Below are 13,497 nucleotides of genomic sequence, written 5' to 3' on the forward strand. Positions count from 1 at the left end.
TACCCACTTAGAGCCAGCATGTCGGTGACACTTAGAAGAAGTCTAAGCCACCTGAAGTTAGCCATGGCTCTTTCAGCACATTGATCTTCAGAGTAACTGTAGTCAAATGCATTTTGATTTCCAGTTTACGGAAAGGAAACAGAGGCAGGCACAGAGAGGTGAAGTCGTTTGCTTAGAGTCATGAATCTGGAAAGGAGCAAAGTCACCTCCAGCTGTCTGGTCCTGAAGTTTCCTTTCCAGTTTTCAATGTGAAGGTCGGTGTTAGGATTCTCATTTGACAGTTGTAGTCACTTCTATTGATTAACAACTTGATGGGTGTTGGTCTGGTCAACAGGTTGGGTGGAGGCAGGACCGGTCCAGCTGGTATCTCCCTGGGGCTGAGCAGGATGGTGAGTGTTTAAGGCCCAGACCTCCACTGTCTACCATAGAGAAGCACATTTGAGCCAGGAGTCTTGTCAAAGCAGGAACTCATTTTATTGTATCAGGAGTGGACTTACACAGGTTGGGGTGACAGAGGAATGGGGTGAGAATTGCAGGCCAAGGAGATGATGCCATCTCAGCAGTTACTAGGCAGAGGCGATTCTAGGTCAGGTAGAGCTGAGTCACTCATCTGCAGAAGTCACGGCCGAAGACAGGTCGCCAAACTCAGCTAGGCTTGGAAGTTGCATTGGGCCTCACGCCTGGGCCTTATGGGGCCCAACGGATGGGGTATAGACTCACCCAAGAAGCTACCTTTGGGCATCTCTGTGAGGGGATTTCTAGACTGGGTTAAGCGAAATGGGAAGACCCAGTATAAATGTGTTGTGGTGGTTTGAATGAGAATGTCCCTCATAGGCTCATATATTTGGATACTTGATCCACCGTTGGTGGAACTTTTGGGAAGGATTACTAAGTATGGTCTTGCAATGGTGGTTCACTCCTTTAATCCCTGCACTGGGAGGCAGAGGCAGGCAGATCTCTTTGAGTTCAAGAACTTTGTCTCAAACAAAACAAACAAATAAACCAAAGTGTGGCTTCACTGAAGATTTGGAGGTTTTAAAAGCCCACAAAATATCCAGTCAGTGCCCCCTCTCTTTTCTATCTATCCCTCCTGCCTGTGAAACAGAAGTAAGCTCTCAGCTGCTGCTCCAGGATTATACCTGTCTATCTGCTGTCATGCTCCACACTATGATGCTCATGACTCTAACACCTTGGAATGGTGAGATTCCAAATTAAATGCTTTCTTTGATAAAGTCCCTTGGTCATAATGTTTCTTTACGACAATACAAAGTCACTAAGACATCTGGGCAACACCACTGTGTGTTCTTGGGTCCATTAAATAAAAAATAATAAAAATGATAAAATGAATTGAAAATCAGTAGTCATGTCTTTCTTCTTCCTGAATGCTGATGCAATGTGACCAGTCTGTGTAGATTGGACCACACCCTTGAATTGTGAGCCAAAATAAGGTCTTCCTTATTTATGTTGCTTTTGTTGGGTGTTCTGTCACAGCAGCAGATGGAGGGACTTGTAAACAGCGGAAAGACTGCAGCTGACATGGTACTGACATCTCACCAAAGGTTGTCACTGATATGTACAAAATTTGGCTTTGACCTGTTTCACTATCATATGACCCTTCCAAATGTAATAAGACTTCACATAAACTACATCTAACATGTCCTTGTGTTGAAATTCACCCCAGCAGTCATACAATGGTTGATGAAAGTCAAGTGTTAATGCTATGTCCACATAGACTTTGTGTGTGTGTGTGTGTGTGTGTGTGTGTGTGTGTGTGTGTGTGTGCATTTCACATCTCATGGTTTCCAGTTTCACTTGTGTCCTTTGTTAGGGCAAAAAGCTCACTTCTAAAGGATATAAAACATAAATCTTCAGAAATGTGAATTATTCTGCCAGGTAGGTCCTCTCTCCCCTTTTAGGCTCATATTTCCATGCATTGCTTATGTGTTGTTCTTATTGTGTGTGGATAGTGTGCCAACATCTGCCTGGTGGATGACTAGAGGCCAGAACCAACAAGGTCATTCCTGGACTAAATGTCCTACTCTGTCACATTCTGTCTTATTCAATTGAGTCAGGGTCTCTCACTGTACCTGGAACTAGGTCTTTCTATGTTTATCCCTCACAGTGCTGGGGCATTGAGTCATTCAGGCATTGGAAGGACCACACCTGTCTTTTCCTTGTAGGACTGGCAATTTGAATTCCAGTTCTCATGTATGTGTAGCAAGTGCTCTTACACACTCAGTTCAGTCCTCCAGTCCTGGTCATTCTTAAACTACTGAAATGCTTCTCTGTCAGTGTTTTGCCTTCATTCTAATGCATGCTTCAGTCTGTTACTGGTTTTCTTGTTGTACACTCAGCTCTACTCTGTCCCCAGCAGATTATCCCATGAAGAAACAATCAACTCTTATCTATCATCAGTGGTTCATCTAACTGGTGGCACATTACAGTAGAGGAACATTTTCCAGAGGTGGTAGAAAAATGACTAGCCTTAGGACTAAAAGATGATAAACCTCTCCACACAATGTTTACCAGTAGACAGATGTAAATTATCTGTCATATTTCTTGTGGGTATTTGTGGCAAATGAATACACCTGTGTTGTTTTATGGACATTCTTTTCTTTGTCTCTGCATTTAGTAAAGCCTCGAAAAGAGCCTAAATGGTTCTTATTGATGAATTAATACCTGAGAATTAAGGTATTAAAACTTGTTTCTGATTTTATCTATGAGTTAGTCCATGGAAGTCTAAGGGTTAACTCCAACTTTCTTCAATTGTTCACAGAGATTATTTGTGTCCTGCTGTAGCAGTATGTTGAAAAGATTACCGAAAGGCTGTGTGTGTGGAATATAGAGGAAGACTTAGGTGGATTGCTCGTAGTTAAGAAGTTTATTAGTAGAGTTTTTATTGCCATGGACAGAGAGACGAGAGCATGACTGGAACTCTGAAGAGTCAGTGTCTCCTCTGATCACCCCATGAGGAAGGGAGTCTTCACAGTAGGGGCATGCAGCCAGACTTTCCACTTCTTCTTGAGAGGCAGAGCAGGTAGTGAGGAGCAGGATGTGTGGCTACCAATACCTTTGCAATATACACTCACTTCTAAGGGTGAGAAATTCATGCACCTAGAAGTCTGTTAGTCGAAGAGTCAAAGCAGGGTGCTTGTCAATATCTCTGTGGGGAAGAGTGATGCAGGTATCGTGGCCATAGCAGCTCTACAGAGCCCAATATTACAGTTACAAATTCAGTTTAGCTCTTTTTTTTTCTTAAAAAGTTTTATTTCTTTTTAGATAGCCTTTTATGCTTCCCTTTAACTTGATTCACTAAGATGAAAGGGTTAACCACATATATTTCTACTTACAAAGCTCATAGTAAATGGTAGAGGCCATGAATATATGGTGTCTAATAATGTAAACCATTATGGATGGTTTAAAGTGCCTTTATTTATCAAAGACTTTGTGTGTGTGTGTGTGTGTGTGTGTGTGTGTGTGTGTGTGTGTGTACCTGGAGGCCAGACAAGTGAACTTGTAGCCAGCAAGCCCCAGAGATCTGCCTCTCCGGAGCAGGGATTGCAAGCACCACCATGCCCAGCTTTCTGTTAAGGAGCTAAAGGTGGAATTTAGGACCTCTGAACTCCTTCAAGGCAATTGACTAATAAGCAAGAGATAATGTCCAAAGCCCAGGGAGAAGTAAGGAGGGCCTTGTTGACTTGGCCACACAACTCATCTGTTAGGAACACTGTTCTGTTTAACTCGTCTGAGACACACTGACCTGCAAGGGTTTTGATTTTCCAGTGTTAGTTCCTAAGACCTCCTTTACTTGGTAAAACCACAGACTTTGTAGTTTCTCTCTCTCTTTCTCTCAGGTGAATACAGGTATATAAAAATAAAAATTTAGAAGTTACAAAAAAAGTAAAAACCCAAGGGCAGGGTGCAGCTCCCTAGTAGAGCACTTGACTAGCATGCCAGAGCCATATGGTCCAATCACTAGTATTACCCAAAATAGTAACAGTAAAGAAGTAACAAGAGTTGATAGCTCTTTGCTGGCAGGGCTTCCCTGAACTCAAATCCTCCAGGGCCTTTTTTCCTCCAACTCTCCTCCTGAGTTGACTCTGTAATTTGTCCTCCATGTGGGGCCTCTGGCCCAGTGGGAGCTAAGTTGATTCCAGGATATAACACTGCACTCTGAGTCCTTCCAGCTGAATTCCGATTTCTTGTAGTATTGGTTGCAGTTCTCATGTGCTAAGCAGGGCACCTGCAAGGGCTGAGCACCTCCTGAGGTAAAGGAGGAGGGCCTGTGTACACACATTCCCTTCAAAGTCTTCAAAGTCGGTTAGCTCCGAATGGAATAGGCATTGGCAGAACAGCCACAGTGCTTAATTCAGGACATGTGGAGAATTCTCTCGTTAAGCATTCATCCTAAAACCTAAAAGAACACACACCCAGCCATCCCCATAATCTGGTGTCATTAAGAGTTGAGGTGGTTAGGAGAAGAGAGAATGGCCTGTAACAGTGTCTCCCTGGTTGTAGCTCATATGGACACCTGCCACAGTATGAGGTTCAATAATACCAAGCTTGCTTTCAATTTCTTCTCAAATGAGCACAGAGCTCTCAAAAATGAAATAAAATTATTCCTTCATATGTAAGCATTGACCTAAAGTTCATTTCTTCTCTAGCTTAAAATCTAAGGCAAAGATCTCTTTCTAGTATCTATCTAGAGTATAGACAAGGAGGTTTTCAATTGTTTTTCCCACACACATTTGAACTGTCAGGTTTCTTTAGACAAACCAATAGAATGAATGAATGCACTCTCTCGCAAACACACACACACACACACACACACACACACACACACACACACACAGAAAGAGAGAGACAGACAGAGGCAGAGACAGAGACAGACAGAGAGAGACACACCCACACAGAGATACACACAGAAAGGCAGAGAAACCAAGAGAGACTAATTGGATTGGCTTACATCATGTGGTCTGGGTAGTCCAACAGTTGCCATCTGCATACTAGAGAAGTTTATAACTGATTAACTCCTCAGTACACGAGTCTGGATGCCTCAGCAGTCCCAATCTGGTGCTGAAGGTCTGAAAGATTCCTGGAGACTGGTATTCAATTGATGTTGGAAGGCTTAAAAGGCTGGGTTCTTACATCAGGGAGGAAGGGCAGATAGCCGTTCACTCCAGTAGGGAGTGGAGGCAGGCAGATGTAAACACTGCTATCCTCTAAGATTTCCTCCTAATCTGGATTGATATGGAAAGGAGCTACTTACTCTATGGGAGGGAGAATCCTACCACCTCAGTTAATCTTTCCTCTAAATACCCTCCCAGAACCACCCAGGGGCATGTCTTTTTTTTTTTTTTTTTTTTTTTTTTACTTTAGAAATGGTTTTATTTATGTACAAATAATAGGCAACATTCTATCCATAAATTCTATTTTCCAAAAACAATTATTTATTTTTTTCTTTACGAAAATAAAAAATGCTGGGTGTGATGGTGCATGCCTTTAATCCCAGCACTCAGAAGGCAGAGGCAGGTGGATCTCTGTGAGTTCAAGGCAACCTGGTCTACAGAGTGAGTTCCAAGACAGCCAGAGCTACAGAATATGAGAGACCCTGTCTCAAAAAACCGAAAAAGAAAACCATATAATAAATTTTTAAAAGTACCAAGATTCTTCTGCTTCTAGACCATTGCTGGGCTGGAGAGAATTGGGGGTAGGGGTGTTGGGCCAGAAGTCACAACTTGGAATTGAGCATTCTCCAAAGCAGTAAGAAGGTACCGTTCCAGCAAAGTTTATTCAACCACGTCCCACTCCCCTCCTCACAGGCCACCTATTGGAATGGCTGAAGCGGGGCAGACAGCCCAGCCTAATTCAGCGGCCTTGTAGCATTGTATGCGGCCAGCATGCAACTCTAAGAAGCTACTAAGGAGACTAAAGCAAAGCAAGAGACTGAGGTTGTCCTGAGAACGGTTAGTTCCTTGTTGTGACCTCTGCTTCAATGACCCTAATGAACAGACTATCCTAGTGCAAGGAAAATAATACATCGTGACAGATTTCACACTAGCAAGACAGCACAAAAATGTTGCCTGGTGCCATTAAGCAACAACTCAAACCATGATATGCCCAGAGTTCATGCCTTCATCTACACACAAACCTTTGTATTTATGTGAGCATAGCACAGTGAAGCAGAACATTGAGCTGAGATCTAACACCCACAATGGATGCTTCTACAGGCTGCAATATAAGAGGGAAGCTCGTGAATCACCTTTGTCTGAGGGACCTTACATAACCAATCAGTAACTAAGGGATCGACAGTCTCCACTGGTTTCCAGTGTGCCCAGGAATGGTTGCAGGAAGTATCATTAGGAAGCATCTTCCATGTCCACATCCTCCTGCAACTGCTGGACCGTTTTTTCTTCCAGCTGCTTTCCTTTGCCTGCAAGAGGAGCCCGGATAAGATGGATGCTCTGCTTGACTTCTTCGATGTCCTGAACCTTCTGTAGCTCTTTGTTTTTCTTCAACCTGTTCATTATAAACTTAGCCTGGCGTTTCTGCTTGATCTCTTCAGCCCTCTTCATTGCATCAATGGTTTTACTCCAGAGCTATTGCTGGTATTTCACAGGTTCATTTCTACGTTTTTCAAATTCAAATGAGTTGTCCACAGTGAGCTCCTTGCCAGCTGCTTTCCGGAACACTTTAGTCCACCTGACCTTGCGTGAGTTCCACTTCTTCTTGAAGTTTTCATGACACTTGGATTTGCAGAATAGGAACACCTTCAGTCGTTGCGGACGCACATCATGCCGTGGCCTGGGTAGATCGGCCCGGAACAGAAGTAACATTTCTCGATCCTCATGTTGACTCTGCCGGGGCATGTCTCTTAATTGACTACCAAGATCAACCATCGCACCCATGTTCTTGGCTCTAGTGTTTACTTCCAGAAGAACATGCCAACAGAAACATGCCTCCTGGCTGCTGCCAGCCAATCAGAAGTTCACTGATGTGAATATCCCCAATACTGCCTGAAGTTGATTATGGACATTTAAAATGGCATTTGACATGGACTCTTACAAAACCAAGAAACCTTGTCAACATATCTTAATGACCTCTCTGCTGCTCAGGAAGCTAAAGCTAATGTTAATACTAAATGATACCACAGAGCAAGGAAGCATGAGCTGTGACAGTGTATTGACTCAGGGCTTGCAACATTTGAGCTGGATTCTAGAACAAACCATCTGCATGCACTCTCCTAGTCCATCCCTTCATCCTCTAAGTGACTGTAACATGCACTCTATAGAGCTTGGGTGAAAGTCTAGTAAAGTACCAGTTTCTCTGCTAGACACATACTCAACAGCACTAAGCTGACCCTCCACATCTGTGACCCCAATATTCAGATGTGGAGACAGAAGGATCAAGAATTTGAGGTTAGCTGGGGCTGCATAGCAATACAGATCCTCTCTTAGGTCTTTTCCTTGATATAAGAAGTAGAACAAAACTTCTCAGACTAGAATGGAGGACCTCTTCCTCCCTAAGTTCCCTATCTGCCTCCATCTATTCTAGACTAATACTGTCATAAAACACAGAAATTATGAAATATTAGAAAAGCAGAATAAGGAAAACTCCAAAAACAGAAAAATTGTAAAAGACAAATTTTAGTGATTTTATTCAATAGAGATAAAATTCAGATCAATACAGATGTTGTGGTACTTGCTTTAACCTTCTGGAAATATCTTACCTTGGATTGGTGACAGAGATGCCCAGGACCCATCCCTGTCAGGAAAGCACATTCAGGTAGCATAAATCAGGAGGAAATGATGCTGGAAATCACTGTGGTAGTTCACTGGGATACTTTACTCAAAGCAAGAATTAGTAGAAAAAGCAACTGGAGAGCCTGGAGAGATGGCTTGGTAGTCAAGAGCACTTACTTCTTCATCATGTGTACTGGAGTTCAGTTTCCAGCACTCACAGCAGGTAGCTCACAAAAACCTGGAACCCCAACTACAAGGGATCAACACCTTTAGTTGGCCTCTGGGGCACACTTGAACACACATGTGTGAATACAGTTACATAGGCCCATATACACAGTCACAGGCACACATGCATTCACATAAATTGAACAAAACAAATCTTTTAAAAAAGCAATATCCATTACAAACTGTTGATAAACTCTAACCTGAAACCATCATACGTAAACAGATATCAAGGTTGCAGATAGGAGAACACTAATATAAGAAGTAGCAAGACGCAACACCAGTAATGAAGGAATCCGAGGGAGCCTGGACATTGATTTTATTCTCTCTCTCTAGCAAAGGTTTTGGTCTTCATAGCAGACAGGAAGTAGAAATTAATGCAAGCATTTTTACAGTGCAGAATTTTTAGCATTTTATAGATTTCCATTCCAAAGTTTCCACTCAGTAATTATTAATAATCCCTTGGCTCTCTTGAGGGACTGGAGATCACTAGGCTTGTGGGAGCAATCACCTCCTACTTCTTATTGTACCTCCCACCTCATGACAGAATGAGCTCTGTAAAATGTGCGCCTGCTCAGCTCACATCTTTACCCTTTATGAAGCATGCTACAACCTCACTGCCCCAATTCTAGCTGGTCTCTCTGGACTCAGCTCTCCTTCTTAAAGCTGTACTTCATGTTATAATTGCTCAGAATTCTTGTTAATTATTTTATTTGTGTGTGTGTGTGTTACACACACGTGTGCAAAGGTGTACTCAGCAGTGAATGAATATTGGAAGCCAGAGATTGGTTTCAGGATATCTTCCTCAATCTCTTTCCCTGCTTATTTTTTTAAGATTTAATTATTCATTTACCTATTCTGTGTATTTGTGGGTGTCAGTGAGTGCATATATACCATGCATATGCAGGATACACCTCATTTTTGGAGACAGAATCATTCGAAACTCTCACTGAACCTCACTGTGTCAGATAGACTAGTTGGCCAATGAGCCCTTAGGAACCACTTACCTTTTCCCCTAGTGCTATGGCTGCAGGAGTTGGCACTACACCCAGGTTTCTACATGAGCGCAGTGGATCTATACAAAAAGCATGTCCTCATACTTGCACAGCAAGTACTTTACATACTGGGCCCTCTCCAGAGCCCCTGCTCACAACTCTTGGCAGTCCCTGCCCCTTCTTCTCATGTTCAGGTGTCTATGCCTTCCTTTGTTTATACCTTTCCCCTGCTTAGTCCATGTCAGTGATGTCTTGCCTGGCTGACTTCTTAGTTACCCTTGCAGGCTGGTCTAGACGTCCCTGATCTGTGTGCTCCTACCTTCTTTTGGAAACCTTGACCACTGAACTGACTACATTGCTCTAAAACCATCTCTTTGTCCTCATGGCTTGTTCACCAGAAAAGGTCGAACAGGAGTTTGAGAACTGACCATAACCGATTCATCTGACAAGGCTGCATTGAGAGACACTCCAGAATAGACCTGCATACTGATCAGTGAAATGTAAATTTCCGGGTAAACATTTGAGTGGGGTAAAGCACAACCAAAATTCATCGGTGGAACAAGAAACTCAATGAATCTTGCCATGCTCTGTTCTTGGATCTGGTTCCCTTGATACAAATTGAACACTTACACATGCATGTTAGCTGCAGTCAGTGAAGCCACCAGCATCAAGACACAAAGTCCCTCCTGTCTAGGCAAGGCATTTGACAGAGAGGAGACAGGCCCTGGAAACCCAGGCACAATCATGTTTCCACTGCAGCTGCAGCCTCACTGGTTACAAGCTCAAGTGGCATTGGCTTTTCTGAGTCTCTCTTTCCCTGGGAGGAAAAAATACAGGGTGCAATAACCTATGTCATGGATGACTTTAAGGGTCAAATGGCATGATCTGTGTTAACACTTAGTGTAGAGTCAGGTCCAGTAACTGGGGGTTAAGTTAAAAGAGAGGAGGAAGTGGGTTAAGTTAAAAGAGAGGAGGAAGTGGGGCTGGGTTAGAAACCCTCAAGTCCCGCCTCTAGTGACTCACTTCCTCCGTTGAGACTCCACTTCCTCAAAGGTTCACCATCTTCCCAAACAGCACCATCAACTGGAGACTAAGTGTTCAAACATGCAGCCTGTACAAGACATTTCACATTGAAACTAGCAGTCAACTATATTTTAATCATGTTTGTTTATCTCCTCTGTTTAAAACAAAAAGCTATTCAATTGGCATGGAGTTCTTGCTGAGTGAATCCTATGATAGAGGCTTTCATACTTCAGTCAGGACTTTTGTCTGAGTGATCTAGCTTAAAGTCAGGGGATGAATTAATGCCATGTCGTGAAGAGACCAGGCATTTCCACACTGTGTGCACAGCAGGAGGTGAGAGGGTGGTTTTGAATGTCTCTGTTCTAGTAAGAGAGCCTTTGTAATTAAGAGAGAAGCACACTGAGGAAATGTAAACTAATAAATACCAGTTGCCAATTACATACAAACCCAGAATATTACTGATACATCATTCAATGACAAAATTAAATTTTGAAAGATTCAATTACATTCACACAAAAAAAATGTGTTAAGTGATAGATGCTTCTCTGATTTAGAAAATAATCCCCACCTTTTGGGGGTAAATGTAATAAAAAGAAAAAAGTGAAGCTTTGTTTTATTCTTATGGTAAGGAAGGTTGGAAGATAAAACCCATACTCATCTAAGTCTGGGTTTTCCTGGCTTCTGAGAAGATCCTTCTTAAAAGAAGAAGAGCACATCATTACAGGAGAGCCTGTAAAGGGGAAAGTGTCCCAGATCTCCATGGGAGAAGACATCTCAATGGGTTTGTTGGGCCAGAGCTTTCATGGGGTCCATCCAGACAAGGCTTAAAAACTAGCATTGGCTGAGCCCATCAGCTCTTCGGTCAGCTTGAAATGAGTTGCTCTCCCTGGTAACTCTGAGCAGTCTGACTGCACAGTCCCATTCTTGCTTCAGTGGAAATGTATTTGAAGATTTCTAATGAGGGATTGCTGCTTTTTTAAAAGAAGGTCTTAGAGCTAGGTATTGTCTATGAATCTATACAATTCCAGAACTTCAGAAATAGAGGCTGCAAGTCATTCTTGGCTACATAGTGAGTTCAAGGCTACCCCGGGCTTCCTTGAATGATTCGTCAAAAAACTTTTAAAAAGGTCGGGGGATGTACCTCAGTTGGTAGCATGCTTGCCTTGCATTTAGAATACTCTGGGTTTTATCCCCAGGCCTGAATAAACCATGGTGGTGCATGTCTATAATCCTTATCTCTCAGAAGGTAGAGGCAGAAAGATCAGGAATTCAAGGTCATCCTTGACTACATAGTGAGTTTAAGGCAAGCCTGAGATACAATAAATCTAACTTTAACAAAAGAAGAGAAAGAAAAAAAAAAACAATGACAACAAAGCCAAAACTACAACAAAAGAAGGTGTGTGCCCTGTGCCTTCATGCTCTACTAATGCAAATATTCTTAGAACTGCTCAGGTTTGCTGGGCGGTGGTGGCACACGCCTTTAATCCCAGCACTTGGCAGAAGCAGGCAGATCTCTGTGAGTTCGAGGCCAGCCTGGCCTATAGAGCGAGAACCAGGACAGGCACCAAAACTACAGAGAAATCCTGTCTTCAAAAACAAAACAACAACAACAAAAACCAAAAGAAATCCTCAGGTTTGCCTCTACCCACTGCTCTTAGACAAACAGCTGGCATTCTGTTCGCATGTATGATGCTTAGTGGCTTTAAAAACACTTTCATTCACCTATTCATTCTTTATCATTCACCTTTTTATCTAGACAGACATTCATTTATCAAGTTATATATAAAAGATAGCCTGCATTGGTGGGAATTAAGGTGTGAGACTTGGTAAAATACTCAGCCTGTCTCTATCTCTACCACCCTGTGGGCTGAGTTGGGATACTAGTGATGTCTATGCTATAGACTGCTGGTAAGATGAAGGTGCTGATGGATACTCAGTGCTCGACAGCATTTCCTGGATAGACCCAGTAGTTACCACTAGCCTTTCTGCTATGACCGATCTTATTGTTCTTCAGTAGCTACATAATGTCCTATAAATCATGACTGGGACCAGGTGCTTTCTTGCTTGTGATAGACAAATTGCATATAACTAATGAGATATTCACACATATTTAATAATATTATTATTGAGTATTTATTACTTTGCTCTATTCAGTCTTGTATATACATATCAATATTTAATAGTTGAATCTTATATATCCTGCAGTTTGTATTTGTAGCAGGCAGAGAGATGACAACCAAAATGGTACCACCCACAAGTACTTATGGTAGCAGAAACTGTGGGGAATGTAGGGAATGTGGGGAATGTGGGGAATGGGAAGTGAGATTGCTATTGAGACAGGAGAGGAATAGGTTATGTATATGGCCCAATAAAATGGAAAATGGAAGCCTTAGTTACTTTCTTGGCTTAAAATACCCAACAAAGGTTATTTGAGGAGAGAGAATTTATTTTGGCTGACTCTTCCAGGGGTGGGGAATGCTTGGTAGCAGGAACAGGAGGCTGTATCCACATTCTTCTATAGTCAGGGAGCAGAGAGTGAACAGGAAGTGGAGCCAGGCTCTAGAGCCTGTAAGCCCAGCCCAGTCAACCATGCCCTTCAGCAAGATTCTTCCTCCCAAACAGGATGATGGGCTGGTGACCAGTTACACAAACACATGAGCTTGCAGGGACATTTCACACTAAAAACACAACAGATTGCCTAAAATGAAGAGGGAGAGGGAAGAGAAGCAGAGGACACAGCCCAGTGTTGCTGTCCTGAAACTGGAGGATGAGGCATTGAATGAAGCAACACAATGCAGGCTAGAAAAGACAAAGGAACAGTTTTCCAGATATGTGAGGCTCAAATTTGGGGGATAGAACCCAGAGGATTCTATACCTAATGATCCCCCATTATGTCTTCCAATGCCGTGTTTTCTTGTTTCTAAGGTCATGCATTTGTAAAAAAACTGCTCGAACTGGAATGCTGGGTTCCCATTCACACAAATGTGACACGTAGTTTGTGACCTGAGAAAGTCATCAGCAAACAATATATAAAATGACAATCCATTCTTCCCAATAAGAGAGCTGTATTTTTTTCTTTTCTAAATTATTTGGTATTCCGTACATTTATAGACTCAATTTTGGTCATTCTAGCATCCCACCAATTTTTCATATGTCCTCTTTCACACTGAAATTTTCCTCCTAACAAGTCCCCTTCCCATAGCTCTTCACTGATGTCTTTTAGTGACTCATTGAGTTTATGAAGGCTGCTTGTATAATTTTGAGTGGGAAGTTACGGAGCAAGGATTACTTGTCAGTTGTCCACTGAAGAAAATGACACCCTCCCCTGTGCCTATTCACTGCCCATAGTGTCTTAGTAAGGGGTTGGCCATGAGCCATGATGAGAAGATGCCAGGTCCAGTCCTGTACAGATAAGTACTCCTGCAGTGAGTTCATGAGTGTAAAAGTTCTGCCACATCCAGAAAACAGAACTCACCCTCACCTATGACTCTCAAACTGTTTTCAGTTCCTTCTCT

General features: G+C 42.5%; 1 protein-coding gene and 1 pseudogene across 3 annotated transcripts in view; one reads left to right on the forward strand and one right to left on the reverse strand.

The window, feature by feature from the left end:
• LOC131925151 (contactin-associated protein like 5-1-like) overlaps positions 1-13,497 on the forward strand; it is an 898,625-nt gene that overhangs the window by 22,300 nt on the left and 862,828 nt on the right. The gene's annotated exons all lie outside the window — the stretch shown is intronic.
• LOC131925154 (probable ribosome biogenesis protein RLP24) lies at positions 6,360-6,850 on the reverse strand (annotated as a pseudogene).

The sequence above is a fragment of the Peromyscus eremicus genome, chromosome 15 (assembly GCF_949786415.1).
Source record: "Peromyscus eremicus chromosome 15, PerEre_H2_v1, whole genome shotgun sequence".
Classification (NCBI taxonomy): Eukaryota; Metazoa; Chordata; class Mammalia; order Rodentia; family Cricetidae; genus Peromyscus; species Peromyscus eremicus.